This window comes from Triticum urartu, chromosome 3A (genome assembly GCF_056163025.1).
Source record: "Triticum urartu cultivar PI428250 chromosome 3A, HENAU_Tu73, whole genome shotgun sequence".
NCBI lineage: Eukaryota > Viridiplantae > Streptophyta > Magnoliopsida > Poales > Poaceae > Triticum > Triticum urartu.
Genome location: NC_141875.1, coordinates 3,478,937 through 3,499,144, shown reverse-complemented (window position 1 = coordinate 3,499,144; position 20,208 = coordinate 3,478,937).

The window sequence follows — 20,208 nt, the reverse complement described above, 5'->3', positions numbered from 1 at the left end:
GGAGGAAGCCGATGCGCACCATCCTCTCGGAGCCGGCGCTGGCGCGGATGAAGATCCTCTGCGCCCTTGTTTGCTGCCGTCGTGTGGGCAGATCCCGCCCGCCCGCCTAAACGACATCTCGCCCACCTGAGGTATAACTTCTTGTACTTGTCCAGCTCCCCAGGTCGCTGCGTGCGGGTTTTCTTCTATGCGACTACTCCCCAGCTCCCCATGCATAGTAGCTAGGGTTCGTCGACTAGTCCAACATCACCTACTAGTACTACTACTACTACTATAGAGGAAATGCCACTCAAAAAGTTGTCCTGATTTATGCCTCGGTGGAGGTATACATGTTGTTTCGACAAAAAGTACATGGTGGTTGTGCGGTCACTGCCCATATGGTGGTAGTACTATCACTGCACTACTAGGAAAAGGCCTACTAATTAATGGCGCACCAGTTTTGACTACTAATGGCGCATCACTGGTGCGCCATTAGTAGCACGCCACTAGTAATTTTTACTAATGGCGCACCACTGGTGCGCCATTAGTATTTGGTATACTAATGGCGCACCATCCAGTGCGCCATTAGTATATAACACCATGCGCCATTAGTGTGCCTCCCAGGGGCCATATTTAACCATGTGCTTTGGCACACTAATGGCGCACTGCGGATGGATGCGCCATTAGTATACTTGGCATATTAATGGCGCACTCTGTAGTGATGCGCCATTAGTATGAATATTAGGTTTTATTTTTTTTACTTTTCTGATTTTTGCAGATGTTACAAAATATATTATTTGACAGAATATAGACAGTAGCACACAGCAACAGCAGATTCATCGAATACAATAGAAGATTAGTCTCCGAATACAATTCATCATATTAGTCTCCGAATTCAAAAGACCGAACAAATATAAAACATTACAAGTCTCGAGACCGCGAGTATCGAGTTTGTCGGAAGTAATACTAATCCTAACAAGTCCTACTAATCATCATCATACAACTTATACTCGTTATTCATAACAAGTCATACGATCATCATCTTGATAGTCATCGAACCAACCCTACTTAATTGTTCTTACCACATGATCATCAGTATTAGGCAGGACCTAAATACCCTATTTAAGCTAAAATAACATAAAACAATATAGACCCTGACTCTCCATTATGGAGAATGGAGAACATCCTGTCTCCAATTCTTGTGCTTCACTTCCTTTTGCTTCCAAGAAGCTCCTTACGACTGCCCATACATTTTTTCCATCCTTTGATTTTCATGTCTCCACTTCTTTTAGAAATCTCGTATGGACAGTTGAGATTTGTAGGACAACCTGGCTGTATGTTCCAAACATTAACACTACCTTTCAGATACATCATATGAGGCACACAATTCTCTGGGATTATCTGTTAAAAAACATAGTAATAACTTCATAGTTAGCAATGATGTACTAGTTTTAGAAGTATGCAAAAGATGCACGGATGTCGTAATAGTAAAAATCTTACCAGGGTATCCCCATGGTAGTTACCGTAGTTGAACACATGCACTAGTGGCACATATTTACCATAATGTTGAGGAGTTTGATTGTAGATATTGTAATTCTCAATGTCAGTACAAAATCCGACCAAATGATTTTTCTCCTTGTAATTTGTTAATTCGGAGCCATCGTTGTAGTGGGTTTTGTCTACCATCTCCCGCACATTCTTTGAACAATAAAAATAAGTTGTCAATGGAAATAAGCTGTCAACTATTTTGAAATAAACAATATAAATTAGCTAATAACTATGTTTCAGAAACTCACATAGCGGTAGAACTGGAGGCGTATCAACAAGGACCCAAATGTCCATATTGTCTTGGTTGATGTCAGGATTACCAAGATCCATGGTCATAAGCATACCCTCATCAAAACCATACATCTTGCAAAATGCTTCCCAATTTTTGCAACCAAAATGGGTTACGCTCTCAGAATTATATGGATTTACTTCAAAGTCCACATCGTGATGAGTCCTTAGGTGAATTTTCTTTGTTTCATAAATTTCATGGTCTTCAAAATCCATCCTCTCCAAGACATAGCGTCTTGCATGGCATGGGATAAGCCATACTTGAATTGTAAAAGATGAAAATTACATGTTGAAATAGTTGAAGTCATGCTTAATTATGAAAATAACACTTGTTGTCATTGTGTACCGTTTCAACTTCGAAGGTCTCCTCGAGCTTAATGCTGAAGCGCCGATCATCGTCCAGGTGAGGCATGTCGCACAGACCTCGATCGTCGTGGCACCAGTCGCACTCCACCGGGAGACTTTCGTCGTCCGATGATCATGACGACATATCCTACGTTCATAATTCAAAACTACATCATTTAGGGTTTGTCAACACCGAGGCATCCTAAAAGCTAAGCTTTTATCATTTAGGGTTTGTCGACGCCGAGGCACCCTAAAAGCCTAAGTTTTCATCATTTAGGTTCTTATCGACACCGAGGCACCCTAAAAGCCAAGGTTTTATCCTTTATGGTTTAATGCAGCAAGAATGGCGAGGTAGTTGATCCTACTTAATTAAGTACTAAGATACCCCGGCCCATGCATTAGTAGCAAGTACCCCATATGTCTGACTTTTAGCAACGTCATGCTAAAATTCACGGAAAATTTCAGCATGACCTTTTGCTGAAAATAAGACATATGGAGTACCCGAATTTTCCAGAACGGAAGTTAATCGACATTCCAGCAAACTCAAGGGCCTCTCGGGGTACCTGCAAAATCATCACGACACGGTCACTAGTAGAAAACGGAGCTTTAAAACCGGTTTGTAAGGGCCTTTAGTGCCGGTTATGGAACCGGCACTAAAGTGTGGCCACTAAAGGCCCCCCCCCTTTAGTACCGGTTCAGCACGAACCGGCGCTAAAGTGCCACCACGTGGCGTAAGCTCGCGCCCTGGTATGGGGGACCTTTAGTACCGGTACTAAAGGTTTTTTTTGAAATTTTTTTTGAAATTTTTGGAAAAAAATTTGATTTTTTTTCAATTTTTATTTTTTCTGAATTATTTGATGATTTAGTCTCTAATCACCTCTCTTAACTGCTCAAGTGTGGATCACTCATTCCAAATCATCTAACTTCCGACCGGCCACCCATCCCTCTCACTACTCTAGCCCGAGCACGCTTAACTTTCGGGTTCTATTCTCCTTCGTTTCCGAGTCTGCACTTGTTGTCTTCCTGACAATAGTAAGATGTCAATCCTATTAACCCTCAGGAGTTTAGCTTGAGCATGAAGTCACACATTTGACCGTTTGAGTTTTAAACTATTATTCTAAAAAACAGTAATTATTTAGTAACGCTAATATTTCTTGAATAAGTTTGACCATAGTTTGACCACCATTTGACCATAGTTTGACCAGATTTGACCAAAATTCAAAAAATTGAAATAATTATTTAGTAACACTAATATTATTGAATAATTATGTAGTAACATTAATACTTCTTGAATAAGTAGTTTGACCAGATTTAACCAAATTTTGTTAAAAAAACTGAAATTTGACCATATCTTTTTTTCCTTTTGGAATTCGAGGATTCTAAAAAATTCCAAACAGGCCGGAGGCTGTCTCCATCGGCGGATTTTCGTGCTGAATTTTTTGATATAGTATACGGTTTTTTTCCGACATCGTATGCAAAAGTTATAGCCGTTTTACATTTTCCCTACACTTTTTGCAAAACATGTCCAAATTTAAGTTTTAAATTTTCCTAACTAGTAGATGTAGTAATATAACTACCTCTCGAATGATTTTAAATGGCGATACACGGGGGGGGGGGGGTAGAGTATGAAAATTGCCCCCTTTAGTGTGGGTTCGTGGCACGAACCCACACTAAAGTCTTGTCCCCTTTAGTGTGGGTTCGTGGCACGAACCGGTACTATAGGTTAGACCTTTAGTACCGGTTTGTGTCACAAACCATCACTAAAGGGGCTCGTGGGGCCCTGGCCTGACGCCAGCCTGCCACCACCCCTTTAGTACCGGTTCGTGGCACGAACCGGTACTAAAGGTTCATTACGAACCGGTACTATTCATTGCCGCCACGAACCGGTACTATTGATCATATTAGTGCCGGTTTTTTTACAAACCGGCACTAATGTTCATCACGTTTGACCCTTTTTCTACTAGTGGATGGTCAGAGACAAAACCCAGCAAACTAGCACCAGAATGTGCCTCTACTTTCATATGGATGAAAAGGCCACAGACCATATGGTCCTCTGCTTTCATATGGACAAAAATCAGCTCAACTTATGTGAGCTTCCATTCCAGATCTAATAGGTCACCCAACAAAAAATCATGAACAGTTTTAGCTGGAAAAAAATCATGGATTGCTGTTAACTGAAAATTAGTGAAAGAAACTGTTGCCGATCATGGATTACTGTTAATTAAAAATAGATCATCTAGCTTGTCTTATCATGTTCACTAAGTCCACAAAAATGAATAGGTTCAGTAAACTTGAAGTACTCAACACTAAACATGGTTTAGAGCTCACTACACTACACTACATCGTGCAATGGTTCAGACCACACTACACTAGAACAAGCTCACTACACTACACTACACTACACATGCTTAAACTCTGAACATAAACAAACACCAGCAATGCAATATGTAAACTACCTCTGTTTCTAGGCAACAAGAGTTATCATCAATGCTTTTGAGTTTATTAAGTACCTTCAGTTCTGAGTTTTAAATGTCAAAAGTGCTTCACAGAATCTTGAATCCTCCAAATCACTTTTAACAGTTCTGCATTGCACAAAGGCAGCAATCAGCCAATGATATCAGTAGCAATAATAGGTGCTTACATTCTCATAACTTCAGTATTAGTTAACCAAAATTCAACCTACAGAGTTCTAGTACAGTGAGTAACTCCCAATTCTTTTAATAGAAGCACAATTGACAACACAACTAGGGAGTCTAGGACAATGCCACCAGATAGAATTTGAAGGAAAAACGTTCTTCCAGAACCTTCAAGCCACAATCATACATAGAGTGGCTGATCATATAAGCTATATTTAAATAAACATCAACTAAACTTGATGACAAGAAAAACTACAATCACATTGATACAAACTAGAGCATATAGCAATAGTAAATTGCTGCTCCATATAGCAATAGTAATGCACCTAATCAACATTGTAGAGCATCCTGTTACAAACTTGTTCTGATCCTGCAAATTAATGGGGAGGAAGAACTAGGGAGGGAGGGAATGGTAATGGTTCAGAGAAGAACAATAGTAATGCTCCATATAGCAATAGTAATGCTCCATATGTTCTGATCCATATAGCAAGAAGAACTAGGGAGGGAGGGAATGGGGAGGAAGGGTGGAGAGGCAGGAAGGAGGAGAGGTACCTGGGCGGGCGTGGCCAGTTGCCGGAGGGGTCGGGGTCGGCAGCAGCGTCGAAGGGGTGGCTCAAGGGCGTCCGAGCTCGTCCGGGTCCTCATAGTCGAAGAGGAAGATGACGGCGGTCCTCCTGGGCGCCTCGGTTGGTCGTGGGGAGGCCGGCGGCCATGTGCTTCGCGGGTCGGGTGGCGCGGGGGCGGCGGCGTGGGGGAGCGGGGGCAGCGGCGCGGGAGAGCCGGAGCGGGTGTGGCGAGGGATGGAAGGGGATCTGGCGAGGGAGAGGGAAGGAGGTATCGCGCGGAGGGCCGGGTATCCAGCTATAGAGGGGGGAATGTTAGTAATGGCGCACCATCGAGGGGTGCGCCATAAAAACACTCATAGCAATGGCGCACCATTCTCTGGTGCGCCCTTAGTAACTTTTTTTTCTGATAGCAATGGCGCACCCTCCTCTGGTGCGCCATTAGTAACTTCTTTTTTTCATTATTTCTTGTTGCATATAATAATTTGTTTTTTGTCAAATTTGTTATTTTCATGAGGACTAGAACAAAATATATCATCAAATATCATCAAATTTGTTTTTTTAATATCATCAAAATTGTTTTTTATTTTTAACTGAAAATATCATCAAATTTGTTATTTGAAAATATCATCAAATTTGTTATTTGAAAATAATATCAAAAAGCGGGGGAGGGTGCGGGGTGTCGGCGGCCGCGGTGGAGCGGGTCGAGGGAGGGTGCAGGGGGTCGGCGGCGGCGGTGGAGCGGGGGAGGGTGCAGGGGGTCGGCGGCCGTGATAGAGCGGGGGAGGGTGCGGTGGGTCGTCGGCGGCGTGGAGCGGGGGAGGGTGCGGGGGGTCGTCGGCGGCGACGTGGGTCGGGGCAGCGGGGGGAATTAGCTAGGGGGCGAGGGAGAGGGATGAAGGGGATCTGACGAGAGGGAGGGAATTAGGTAGGGGGAATCTTACTAATGGCGCACCATCGGTCGGTGCGCCATTAGTAATCTTTTTTTTACATAGCAATGGCGCACCGGGCAGAGGTGCGCCATTAGTAATCTTTTTTTTCCATAGCAATGGCGCACCAGGCAGAGGTGCGCCATTAGTAATCTTTTTTTATATATAGCAATGGCGCACCAGCGAGAGGTGCGCCATAAGTAATTTTTTTTGTTGCATGTAATAATTTTTTAGAAAATGAATATGAATATGAAATAGTAATATTTTTTTATAAAAACAGTAATAATTGTTGTTTAACAACAATTGTAGTCTACACTTTTTTATTATTATTTTTTAAAAAATGAAGAGGGGAGAGGAGGCGCGGGTGGGATCAAGATCAAGATGGAGGGGGAATCGAGATCGAGATGGAGGGGGATCGAGATCGAGTGTCCTCATGAATATTCAATATTTTATCATATTGAATATGAAAAAATATCATCAAATTTGAAAAAATATTCATGAATTCAAAAAGTGCCCACGAAATTTAAAAATATTCATGATATCAAAAAGTGCCCATGATATTTAAAAATATTCATGATATCAAAATATATACTAATGGCGCACTTCTATAGGGTGCGCCATTAGTAGTTTAAACTAGTAATGGCGCACTGTGAGGCGGTGCGCCATTAGTAGTTTTGCAAAAAAAGAATAAAAAAAATTCAGTACAGGCGCACTTCCTGTCTGGTGCGCCATTACTAGTTAGAACTAGTAATGGCGCACTTCGGTAGGATGCGCCATTAGTATGTATGTAAAAATAAAAAAAATATCACTAGTGGCGCACCTGTTTTCTGGTGCGCCATTAGTGTCTTCCACACTAATGGCGCATCACCAACGGGTGCGTCATTAGTGTATAGTAGTGGCGCACTGCCTCCCTGGTGCGCCATTAGTGTCAATCCTATCTATAGCCCTTTTCCTAGTAGTGCTGGTAAAATGAAGAAATGTTTTTTTCTTGGGTATCCTGGTTTAGTTCCCATCAAGATAATTATGATGCTTCTGTTTGTAGGTGTACTCTTCATTAATTCTTATTGACAATTGAGATGTCGTCGCTAACCCTTTTTTATATTTTTGGAAATAGCGATGCGTGTCTCCATACCCGGGCATGTCTTCCTCAATTTTAGTGGAACTGCACAAAATTGGATGGCCATTGTTGTTCCGCCTCACTGTCCTCTGCCACATGGTTCTTCCTTCCTCGAGCTTGATTACTGAGAAGAAACAGACCACAGTGAAGATTTGTCGAACTTCTTAGGTGCCTTACCCTAACTTGATGCCAAATGGATGATGCATCACCATGATGACCTATCGATGCTCATGGTTGCGCCTCATGGTTGCGTCGGCTGGTGAAGCTGATCGATTTTCGATGAAAAACAAGTTGTCTTCCATCAGTAGCTAGTCAAACTTTGTAATACTCCCAAACCATTCTTATAATTGAAATTAAATTTCTTTATTTGTACACTCTCTCACACGTTTCCGATAATTTGGCGCATGTGTGGTTGTTCATAGTGTACCACACGTGAAGGACAGGAAGTGCGACCACGACGCGTGGGCGTGGATCGTTAGTTCATCGGATGTAGTACTAGTTTTCTTCACTGTACATTAAATAAAGAGTTTCGTTTCGTACTTACATAATTTAAAACGATTGTTATGGAGAGAATAAGAAAACCACTCCACTATATATTAGTCGTATACACGAGAGTACTATATGGACGCATCTTCATTGACTTAGTGCACCTGCCTTTGGATTTATGACAGGTGGGCCCAAAATGTAGCTGGCTCACCTGTCATACAGCCAAAAGCAGGTGCAGTGAAGGCACCAGAGCTCACTCCGTACTACAGTAGTATATATATAAGCGGGAGCCTCAGCGCTTGTTCGCTAGGGTTTGCACTCTCCACACGCTGGCCGCACTACATATATGTTACACGCTGGAGGCTCACCGTTCATTTGCTAGGGTTTGCTATATTCACAGTCTCTCACCCTCTCTTCACCAGATCTAAACAAGACTGCGTTGGCCTCTTGTCTCTCTCTCCCCCCTCACAGCTGGTGGAGGCGTTTGTATCCCGTCGCACCGGGAAGGGGAGGAGGTGCAACGTTTACTCTATCGCCTTCGGCGAGGGAGGCAATCCACTACCGGCTGCGCTATTCTCTTTCACCCAGCGCCTGTGCGGGAGGGCCACCGACCCCTTCTTCCTCGCTGTCGTACGTAGTATGGGCAGATCCGGCCTCCCGCCGCACGCCTTGCCACATCCCGACGACCCTAAGGTATAAGTTTCTTTGAAACCGTCGTTGCTCTAGCTGCATGTGGATCTTTCTTGATTTGTAGTCGAATCTAGGTCTTGGTTCAAAGAGGAAAGAAGGGTGTGGTGGGCTGGAGAAAGAATCTAGGACGTGGTTCAATGAGGAAAGGAGGGGCGGAAAGTAGTATAGACTGGCTATCCAGCCGCTTTGTAGGTCGAAAAGGGAAAAAGGGGGTAACCCAGTACACACATCTGTAAGGAACCGATCTCTTTGTTGAAAAGGGAAAGAAACTGGGGGGTCGGGTAGTTTGTGCACGACTAGATTTGCTGCCCTCACATAGGAAGAAGGTTCAAGAGAACAAATATGGGACCAGCGCATATATGCTGCTTGGCTACATACTCCGCATCACCCATTTATACATGTGGACGCACATGGTGCTGGCATGTCCCATGCAGCTATTTTGCTGTTCTTATTCTAAGAATGCCGCCGGAAAATTGAAGCAATGCCACTATTAAATGTAAATTACATTTTTTAACGAATGTTGTTTCAAGAGAATGTCTCTGTTAATATGAATCAGTGCAACCGTTTTAGAAATGCTACTGTCCTACTTTGTTTTCCATCCAAGATAAGTTAGATGCTTCTTTCTGTCACTGTTTGTTTCATCCTCCTTTATCGGCAAGTAATTGTTTCCTTTTTTGCCTCTGTTAAAACAGGAGTATCGATTCAACTTGTTGCTATTGCGACATTTTGCTTTGCTACTCGAAACACTTATGTTTTAAGAGTGTTTTGTGCAGTTCAACTTGGATGTCACAGCGGTGACTTTGCTTAATTTTTGTGGAACTGCACAAAAGGAGATCGAGATTTGTTTCCAGTCTTCATGGCGAGTTGTTTCAAATCTTGGTCTCAACCACATGATGTGCAGTGTGCTTTGAGATGTTGTGCTTGTTTTGGTACTGTTTTTCCCATCAAGTAGTGAACAAAAATGGGACCAACCCAGACATGATGCTTGTTGCTTTGTTACAACAAATTCAGCATCACCCCCTTTATAAGCCAGTAGTTGATGCCACTCTCAGAATTAACTACTGATCTGTTTTAAGAGAATTTCTCTGTTAATATGAATCAATGCAACCGTTTTAGAAATGCTACTGTCCTATACTTTGTTTTCCATCAAGATAAGGTACATGCTTCTTTTTGTGGCCGCATGTTTCATCCTCCTTTATTGGCCAGTAATTGTTTTCTTTTTTGCCTCTTAAAACAGGGATATCTATTCAACTTGTTGCTATAGAAAACTTAATTGTCACACCGGCAACTTTGCTTGATTTCAGTGCAACTGCACAAAACTTTATTGGATTTCCTATTCGTGTTGGTAGATTCATATTTTATCTTGGTCGTCTCATGAAAGGTCAGTACAGGCCTTCATCCACATGATTCTGCAGTGTGCTTTGAGATGTTGTGCTACTTGTATTGGTACTGTTTTAAATAAATGATGAATTGAAGCTATTGTATTGCTGTCTTTTCCCATTAAGTAGTGAACAAAAATGGGACCAACCCAGACATGATGCTTGTTGATGTCTACTACACAACCTTCTTCTTGTAGACGTTGTTGGGCCTGCAAGTGCACAGGTTTGTAGGACAGTAGCAAATTTCCCTCAAGTGGATGACCTAAGGTTTATCAATCCGTGGGAGGCGTAGGATGAAGATGGTCTCTCTCAAGCAACCCTGCAACCAAATAACAAAGAGTCTCTTGTGTCCCCAACACACCCAATACAATGGTAAAGTGTATAGGTGCACTAGTTCGGCGAAGAGATGGTGATACAAGTGCAATATGGATGGTAGATATAGGTTTTTGTGAACTGAAAATATAAAAACAGCAAGGTAGGAAGCGGTAAAAGTGAGCGTAAACGGTATTGCAATGATAGGAAACAAGGCCTAGGGTTCATACTTTCACTAGTGCAAGTTCTCTCAACAATAGTAACATAATTGGATCATATAACTATCCCTCAACATGCAACAAAGATTCACTCCAAAGACACTAATAGCGGAGAACAAACGAAGAGATTATGGTAGGGTACGAAACCACCTCAAAGTTATTCTTTCCAATCAATCCGTTGGGCTATTCCTATAAGTGTCACAAACAACCCTAGAGTTCGTACTAGAATAACACCTTAAGACACACATCAACCAAAACCCTAATGTCACCTAGATACTCCAATGTCACCTCAAGTATCCGTGGGTATGATTATACGATATGCATCACACAATCTCAGATTCATCTATTCAATCCAACACAAAGTACTTCAAAGAGTGCCCAAAGTTTCTACCGGAGAATCACGACGAAAACGTGTTCCAACCCCTATGCATAGGTTCATGGGCGGAACCCGCAAGTTGATCACCAAAACATAGATCAAGTGGCACGTGATATCCCATTGTCACCACAGATACGCACGGCAAGACATACATCAAGTGTTCTCAAATCTTTAAAGACTCAATCCGATAAGATTACTTCAAGGGGAAAACTCAATCCATTACAAGAGAGAATAGGGGGAGAAGAAACATAAGATCCAACTATAATAGCAAAGCTCGCGATACATCAAGATCGTGCCAAATCAAGAACACGAGAGAGAGAGAGAGAGATCAAACACATAGCTACTGATACATACCCTCAGCCCCGAGGGTGAACTACTCCCTCCTCGTCATGGAGAGCGCCGGGATGATGAAGATGGCCACTAGTGAGGGTTCTCCCCTCCGGCAGGGTGCCGGAACAGGGTCCCGAGAGGTTTTTGGTGGCAACAAAGGCTTGCGGCGGCGGAACTCCCGATCTAATCTCTGTTTTGGAAGTTTTAGGGTACGTGGATATATATGGGAGCCGGAAGTATGTCGGGGGAGCCACGGGGGCCCCAGGAGGCAGGGGGGCGCGCCCCCACCCTCGTGGGCAGCTCCCGTATCTTCTGACGTGCACTCCAAGTTCCCTGGGTCTTATCCGGTGAGAAAATCACGTTCCAAAAAGGATTTTTCTGTTTGGACTCCGTTTGATATTCCTTTTCCTCGAAACACTGAAATAGGCATAAAACAGCAAATCTGGGCTGGGCCTCCGGTTAATAAGTTAGTCCAAAAAATAATATAAAAGTGGATAATAAAGCCCAATATTGCCTAAAACAGTAGATAATATAGCATGGAGCAATCAAAAATTATAGATACATTGGAGACGTATCACTTGTTGCTTTGTTACAACAAATTCAGCATCACCCCCTTTATAAGCAAGTAATTGATGCCACTCTCAGAATTAACTACTGAATCTTATTTCAAAACTGCGACACTTGTTAGGGATTGGCGGGATTACCATTTTTGTGGCCGCATGTTTCATCCTCCTTTATTAGCCAGTAATTGATTCCTTTTTTGCCTCTGCTTAAACAGGGATATCTATTCAACTTGTTGCTATTGCGAAATTTTGCTTCGCTATGCAGAACACTTTGCCTGATTTTAGTGCAACTGCACAAAACGAGATTACATTTCCTATTCGTGTTGGCAGATTCATATTTTATCGTTGTTGGTCTCATGAAAGGTCAGTAGAGGCCTTCATCCACATGATTGTGCAGTGTGCTTTGAGATGTTGTGCTACTTGTATTGGTACTGTTTTAAATAAATGTTGAATTGAAGCTATTGTATTGCCGTCTTTTCCCATTAAGTAGTGAACAAAAATGGGACCAACCCAGACATGATGCTTGTTGCTTTGTTACAACAAATTCAGCATCACCCCCTTTATAAGCTAGTAATTGATGCCACTCTCAGAATTAACTACTGAATCTTATTTCAAAACTGCAACACTTGTTAGGGATTGGAGGGATTACCATTTTTGTGGCCGCATGTTTCATCCTCCTTTATTAGCCAGTAATTGATTCCTTTTTTGCCTCTGTTTATACAGGGATATCTATTCAACTTGTTGCTATTGCGACATTTTGCTTCGCTACGCGTAACACTTTGCTTGACTTCAGTGCAACTGCACAAAACGAGATTGGATTTCTTATTTGTGTTGGCAGATTCATATTTTATCTTGTTCGTCTCATGAAAGGTCAGTATAGGCCTTCATCCACATGATTGTGCAGTGTGCTTTGAGATGTTGTGCTACTTGTATTGGTACTGTTTTAAATAAATGTTGAATGGAAGCTATTGTATTGCTTTCTTTTCCCATTAAGTAGTGAACAAAAATGGAACCAACCCAAACATGATGTTTGTTGCTTTGTTACAACAAACTCTGCATCACCCCCTTTATAAGTATTTGGAAGCACATATTGTTGTTGCGCCCACTCTACCCTGGAACTGTTTATGCTTTTCATTAATCTAATGCCGCTGGTAAAATTATGCAATGCCACTCTCAGAATTAATTAACTACTGAATCTTAGTTCAAAACTGCAGCACTTGTTAGGGATTGGCGGGATTACCACTTTTGTGGCCGCATGTTTCATCCTCCTTTATTGGCCAGTAATTGATTCCTTTTTTGCCTGTGTTAAAACAGGGATATCTATTCAACTAGTTGCTATTGTGACATTTTGCTTCGCTTAATTTTCATGGAACTGCACAAAATGAGACCGGATTTCCATATATGTGTTGAGATCTCTTTTTGATCCATCTCAGGCGTAGTTTCAAATCTTGGTCCTGAAAGGTCAGTACCTACTTTCCTCAGAATTAACTACTGAACCTTAGTTCAAAACCGCAACACTTGTTACGGATCGGCGGGAGTACCATTTCTTTTAGGGATCGGCCGGAGTACATGTTTAAGAAATGTATTGTTCAGATAATGTGTGTGTTATTATATATCAGTTACAGTGTTTTACAAATGGTACCGTCCTGCTTTGTAGTTCTTTCTACATGTTTAACCAAGGTATTATTAAGATAATGTCTCTATTAAAATGAATCAGTCGCATTGTTTTAGGAATGATACTTTTCTGCTTTTTCGTTCTTTATACATCTTGAAACAAGGCATTGTTAAGATAATGTCTCAGTTAATATGAATGAATCACACTGATTGAGAATTTCTACTCTCCTGCTTTGTTTCCCGTTAAGGTAAGGTAGATCAGTAGATGTTTTTCTTCTGGGAGTACAAGTCATCAACCGTTATTTCTCAGTAATTGTTTCCCGTATACCTTTTGTTGCTTACAGGGATATCAAAATTAAAGCTCGGTTTTATTCCGAATTCGATTTTAGTTCAACTGCACAAAAGGAGCCAATGTGTCCAAGGCAAACTGCTCCATTACTGGTGAGGGAGTCCTGGATAAGGGGGTATCTGGACAGCCGGACTATAACCTTTGGCCGGACTATTGGACTATGAAGATACAAGATTGAAGACTTCATCCCGTGTCCGCATGGGACTCTCCTTGGCGTGGAAGGCAAGCTTGGCAATACGGATATGTAGATCTCCTTTCCTGTAACCGACTCTGTGTAACCCTAGCCCCCTCCGATGTCTATATAAACCGGAGGGTTTAGTCCGTAGGACACAATAACAACAATCATACCATAGGCTAGCTTCTAGTATTTAGCCTCTCTGATCTCGTGGTAGATCTACTCTTATACTACCCATATCATCAATATTAATCAAGCAGGAGTAGGGTTTTACCTCCATCGAGAGGGCCCAAACCTGGGTAAAAATATCGTGTCCCTTGTCTCCTCTTACCATCCGCCTAGACGCACAGTTCGGGACCCCCTACCCGAGATCCGCCGGTTTTGACACCGACATTGGTGCTTTCATTGAGAGTTCCTCTGTGTCGTCATCATCAGGCTTGATGGCACCTTCGATCATCGTTAGCGATGCGGTCCAGGGTGAGACTTTTCTCCCCGGACAAGATCATCGTATTTGGCGGCTTTGCACTGCGGGCCAATTCGCTTGGCCATCTGGAGCAGATTGAAAGCTACGCCCCTGGCCATCAGGTCAGTTTTGGAAGTTTAAACTACACGGCCGACATCCGCGGAGACTTGATCTTCGATGGATTCGAGCCCTTGCCAAGTGCGCCGCACTGTCACGATGGGCATGATCTAGCTCTGCCGCCGGAAAATGTTCAGGAGATCCCACCTGCAACCACTCTGACCTTCAATTCAGAGCCAACTGCGCCATCCATGGACGGGTGGTTGGACCCCTCCATGAAGGCCGTAGACTCAACGGCGATCGAGCCGAACACAAGCCTTCCCCTTAGCAAGGCCCGTGACTCCGCGCTGCCGGACTCCCCTTCGGACTCCGAGCCGCCCGCGCCCCTGCCAATCGAATCCGATTGGGCGCCGATCATGGAGTTCACTACCGCGGATATCTTCCAGCACTCGCCCTTCGGCGACATACTGAATTCACTAAGTTCTCTCTCTTTGTCAAGAGAGTCCTGGACGGATTACGACCAGCAGGATTGGGACGCGGACGACGAAGAAATTCAACACCCACCCACCACCCACTTTATAGCCACTATCGATGACTTGACCGACATGCTCGACTTCGACTCCGAAGACATCGACGATATGGACGACGATGTAGGAGACGAACAGGAACCAGCACTTACAGGGCACTGGACAGCCGCCTCATCCCACGATGTATACATGGTGGACACACCCAAAGGAAACGAGGACGAGGAACGAGAGGACGCAGCGAAGGATCGTTCCCTCGAAAAGCAGTCAAAGAGGCGGCGTAAGCGCCACTCCAAACCCCGCCTCAACAGAAACAGTGGTCATACAGACCTAGCCACAGAGCAGGGCGAGCCGGCGAACGACGAACAAAGCAACTTGGATAATCAAGCCGAACAACCCGTCCCCGACGAAGATAACAGTCTGGATGACCTCACACCGGACAAATTCCTGGAGCAGAAGAACCTCCATAAAAGGCTTGTCGCCACTGCGCGTAGCCTAAAAAAGCAGAAGCGGAAGCTCAAAACTGCGAAAGATGCACTAAGAATCAGATGGAGCAAAGTACTCAACACCACAGACAAATATAGCGATAGTAGCCACACAAAGAGCTACCCGAAGCGAAAGCTACTGCCCGAATTTGATCCAGAGGCCTTAGAGCCCCCGAATCAAAAAACAAAGCAGCCATCCAGTCGGATAGACGACCTCATGGCCAACATAGAGCGGCAGACGACGCCGCACACAAGCCGGCACGCGATCCACACGAGGGCCCGCATCAAAAAGATGGTCCAACCAGATCTATCTACGGGCCAAGAAAGCACGCCCTAGCAAGCAATGCAACACAACAAATATCCGAACACCACGGCACACCCAAATACAGGGGTGCCGCACACCCCCTATGTTTCACTGTTGAGGTGCTGGACCATGAATTTCCAGTGGGATTCAAACCCGTAAACATAGAGGCATATGACGGAACGACAGACCTAGGGGTCTGGATTGAGGATTATATCCTCTATATCCACATGGCTCGAGGAGATGATCTCCATGCCATCAAATACCTACCCTCAAGCTCAAAGGGCCAGCCAGGCATTGGCTCAAAAGCCTCCCCGAAAACACTATTGGAAGTTGGAAAGAGCTCGAGGACGCCTTTCGGGCAAATTTTCAAGGGACCTATGTCCGACAACCGGATGCAGACGATTTAAGTCATATAACTCAACAGCCCGGAGAGTCAGCCCGAAAACTCTGGAACAGGTTTCTTACTAAAAAGAACCAAATAGTCGACTGTCCGGACACCGAAGCCTTAGCAGCTTTTAAACATAGCGTTCGAGACGAATGGCTCGCCAGACACCTCGGCTAGGAAAAGCCAAGAGCAATGGCCGCATTAACAAGCCTCATGACCCGCTTTTGCGTAGGTGAGGACAGCTCGTTGGCAAGATGCAGCACCAGCGACCCAAGTACATCCGAAGTCAGGGATGGAAACGGGAAGCCACGACGTAGCAAAGACCAGCGCCGGAATAAGGAAAACAGCCCGAAGAGCACGGCAGTTAATGCCGGATTCAAAAGCTCTCAGCAGGGTCAGCAAAAGCTGCCTCTCAAAGACAACAGAGACAAGCTGTCCAGTCTTAATAAAATTCTGGACAAGATATGTCAAATCCACAACACCCCTAATAAACCTGCAAATCACACCCATAGAGAATGTTGGGTATTCAAACAATCCGGCAAACTCAACGCCGAACACAAGGGGATGGATACACCAAGTGAAGACGATGACGAACCCCGCAAGCAAAGCACTGGGGGACAGAAGAAATTCCCATCAGAAGTAAAAACAGTAAACGTGCTACACATGACAAAGGGGAGAAGCAAGGTGGCTCCCATAGATATATGTGCCCTAGAGCCTATCACAATGGAGTCCCGCCACTGGTCATCCAAACCGATCACCTTCGACAATCGGGATTACTCCGGAAGTATCCGGCACGCAGGATGGGCTGCCCTGGTGTTAGACCCGATAATTGATGGATACTACTTCACACGAGTCCTGATGGATGGCGGCAGTAGTGTGAACCTGATATATCAGGACACAGTCCGCAAAATGGGGGTAGAACCAACAAAAATTAGCCATAGCAATATTTCCTTTAAAGGAGTAACACCAGGCCGAGGGACTCGTTGTTCGGGCTCCGTCCTACTAGAAGTCATATTCGACTCTCCCAATAACTTCCGTAGCGAAAAGCTAACATTCTACATCGCTCCGTTTAAAAGTGTCTATCAAGCACTACTGGGACGCGACGCTTTCGCCCGCTTTAACGCAATACCGCACTATGCGTCTCCTACGCTTAAGATGCCCGGTCCACAAGGCATCATTTCAGTAAAGAGAAACATTGAGTGCTCCTTGCGCGCGGAAGACTGTGCGGCTGCTTTGACAGCCACACACTAAACTGACTCACCAACCTGAGCGCCTAACAGGTCGTTAAGACCACGGACACGGCTGGACGAGTCCGGCGTAACTATATAATTGTTAAAGGTTTGATGGTTATACACCCCTATACAAGGGGCTCCGCACATGTAAACAAGCAGCAATAAAGCTCAATTCTTCCCACCTTGAATCATACTTTTTTTACTTAGTATAACATACATTTCTCATGACTACTTTTTCAACCAAGTTTCTCTCTTTTACAGACGAACATCGTGCTACACCAGTCCAGGATACGGCACAAGGGAGACACAGGGGCAAACGTGTAGCAGGGACCCGTTCCAAGGATTCTTTTCAGATTAGGACCATGCGTAAACCTTTTTCACTGTCTCTTGTTGATACACATCCCACGGATTCTCAGTGCAACTGAGAAGGAGGCTCGCGTCTTGGCATGTGGCCACATCAGAATAATGCATGTACTTGGACACCAGGGGCTTATTACAAAGGGCGCTTCAGCCCGTTTAAAATCACAAAGACCGAATACCTTAGGGAGTGTTCGGCGTCGCGAGTTTGGCCTTATATGCATCAGCTCCGAATCATGTCTTTGGTCAAATGTTGGGTTTGCCCGGCTCCTGTGTTTTGCTGCCTTATGTTCCGCTCTATCGGCTAAGGCGGCACCAGGAGAACTACTGTGATTGTGCCCCGGTTCAGTCAGGCGAGCACCTCAGTAAAGAAAGCCGAAAATTGACTATCATGATATAGCGTGAGACTGGTCAACCACTCGATGACCTAGCGGAATCTTTGGGATTCCTCCGCCTAAACGAAGGGCCGTTTCCCGGCCAGGCACACACGCGCCCCGAATTCGGGTGAGCGCGGAGCCACCAGGGCCTATATAGTAGCCCCACTGTCAAACTCCTATGGCTAAGTGAAACTGATAAAGCATTATAGTCCGATTACCTAGTTCGCTGCGCTACCACCTCCTTAATGGACCAAGACGTTGGATCAAGTGTGAGAATGCGCCTTCTGCGAACACCCCCGCATTATATGCGTGGGGGCAGAAGCCGACGACTTCCATCTTTCAGGTTATATATACATATACGTAAACGGCCGCATAGGAGGTATTATAATTCTTGCAGGCACAAGTATAAAAAGCTTCTACATTTCAGCAAAATATTGTTTTCCATAAGAATACATGTTATTCGAACATAATATCCTTCGAGCTCTACGTCTCTATTGAATGAGCGCCTTCCAGGACTTCTTGAAAGTAGTGCTCGGCAGGTACTCGGCTTTCGTCCGAATCTTGGGCTGCAACCGCGATAGCCTCCATCTCCGCCCAGTATGTCTTGACATGGGCAAGGGCCATCCGCGCACCCTCCATGCATGCCGACCTCTTCATCGCATTGATATATGGCATCGCACCAAGGAACTGCTGCACCAAGCTAAAATAACTGTTCGGCTTTGGCCTTTCCGGCCACAGATGATCCACGAGATAACTCATGGCAAGTCCGGATAACCTATTCAACTCGGCCCATTCGGCCAACCGATCAGTCAATGGAAGCGGATGCTCTGGAGAATTGTGACCAGAATAGCTTTTCCACTTCGCGATCCATTTGATCCCGGAAGTGTTCGGTCGCATCAGCAGCACTCGCCGCTAAATCCAGATATGCATCCGCCGAACTCCACATCCGGTCCAACGGAGCATATTAAGGATCTCCGAACTTCATCCGCAGCATAAAGGGCTTCCCAGCCGCGATATCTTTGGCTTGACGCAGCTCCTCCTTCATTGCTCTCATCGTAGAACGAGCATCCTTGGCCGCCGTCGTGGCCTTCTCCAGGTCCGTCCACTCCGCCCGGTCTTCCTTTTCAAGAAGCTTGCAGCGGTCAGCAGCGTTCTTCAACTTCATAGCCATACCGGCCATATCCTCCTTGCTCTGGTAGTGAGCAGCCTGTTCGGCTTTTAGCCCCTCAACCGCGTTTAGGGCAGCCGCGTCGCTTTTCCTGGCTTCTTCTTTCGCTCGGGCAAGCTCTGCCCGAAGGTTCTCCATGGCGGCAGCCCCATCTGCGTTAAGCACACACGTTATAAGATACTGGCATCAAGCTCTTCTTACCAGGTGTCTCCGGAGAAATTACATACCTTGTGCCTCGTCAGGCCGCTTGTTGACAAGCGCGATGTCGGCATCTGCCACGTCAAGTTGCCGCTTTAGCTCGGCAAATTTATCAGTCCGGCTGGCCGCCGGACACTTCGCCACCTACATATGAAGGCGGCAAAATTATACCTCGGACTATGATCCTCTACGTGTCGTCATCTTCGACAGCACTTAGAGTATCAGGGGCTACTATCTATACAGGGCGCATCTTAAAATATGTGGTACTGTCAAAAGATCCTTCAGTACCTCCGACCGTGCACCGGGCGGTGCCGGACTCACTCAATTGCTTCTTCTAGAAGCCGGACACGGAGGGCTTCGTTTGCCCATATGACGACTTTCCGGCCTTGCCAGATCAGGAGAAACCCTCCGCGATGACACCTCGGGGTCGCCCGCCTCATGGGGCGGTATGGTAGGGGGAGGCGTTCCGCTCTCCATCATCTCTAGCAGAAGATACCTGGAAGACGAGCTCTGCTGAGAAGGGCTAAGATCCGAACTACAAGGTAAATTTTCGGTTATTATCCTCAGAAGTGAAGCAAGGATTTCTCTCATTATTAAACACCCTTTTACTTACGGCTCGGTGGAGGGCTGATCCCCTTGAGGGCATAGTATGGTCGGGGTATCCCCCGGCTCAGGACCCCCTGGCGAAGACTTCTTCCCCTGCTTCGAGATCCTTGTCTCCGGGTCTTCAGAGGCGGTCCTCCTCTTCCCCTGAGGAGAGG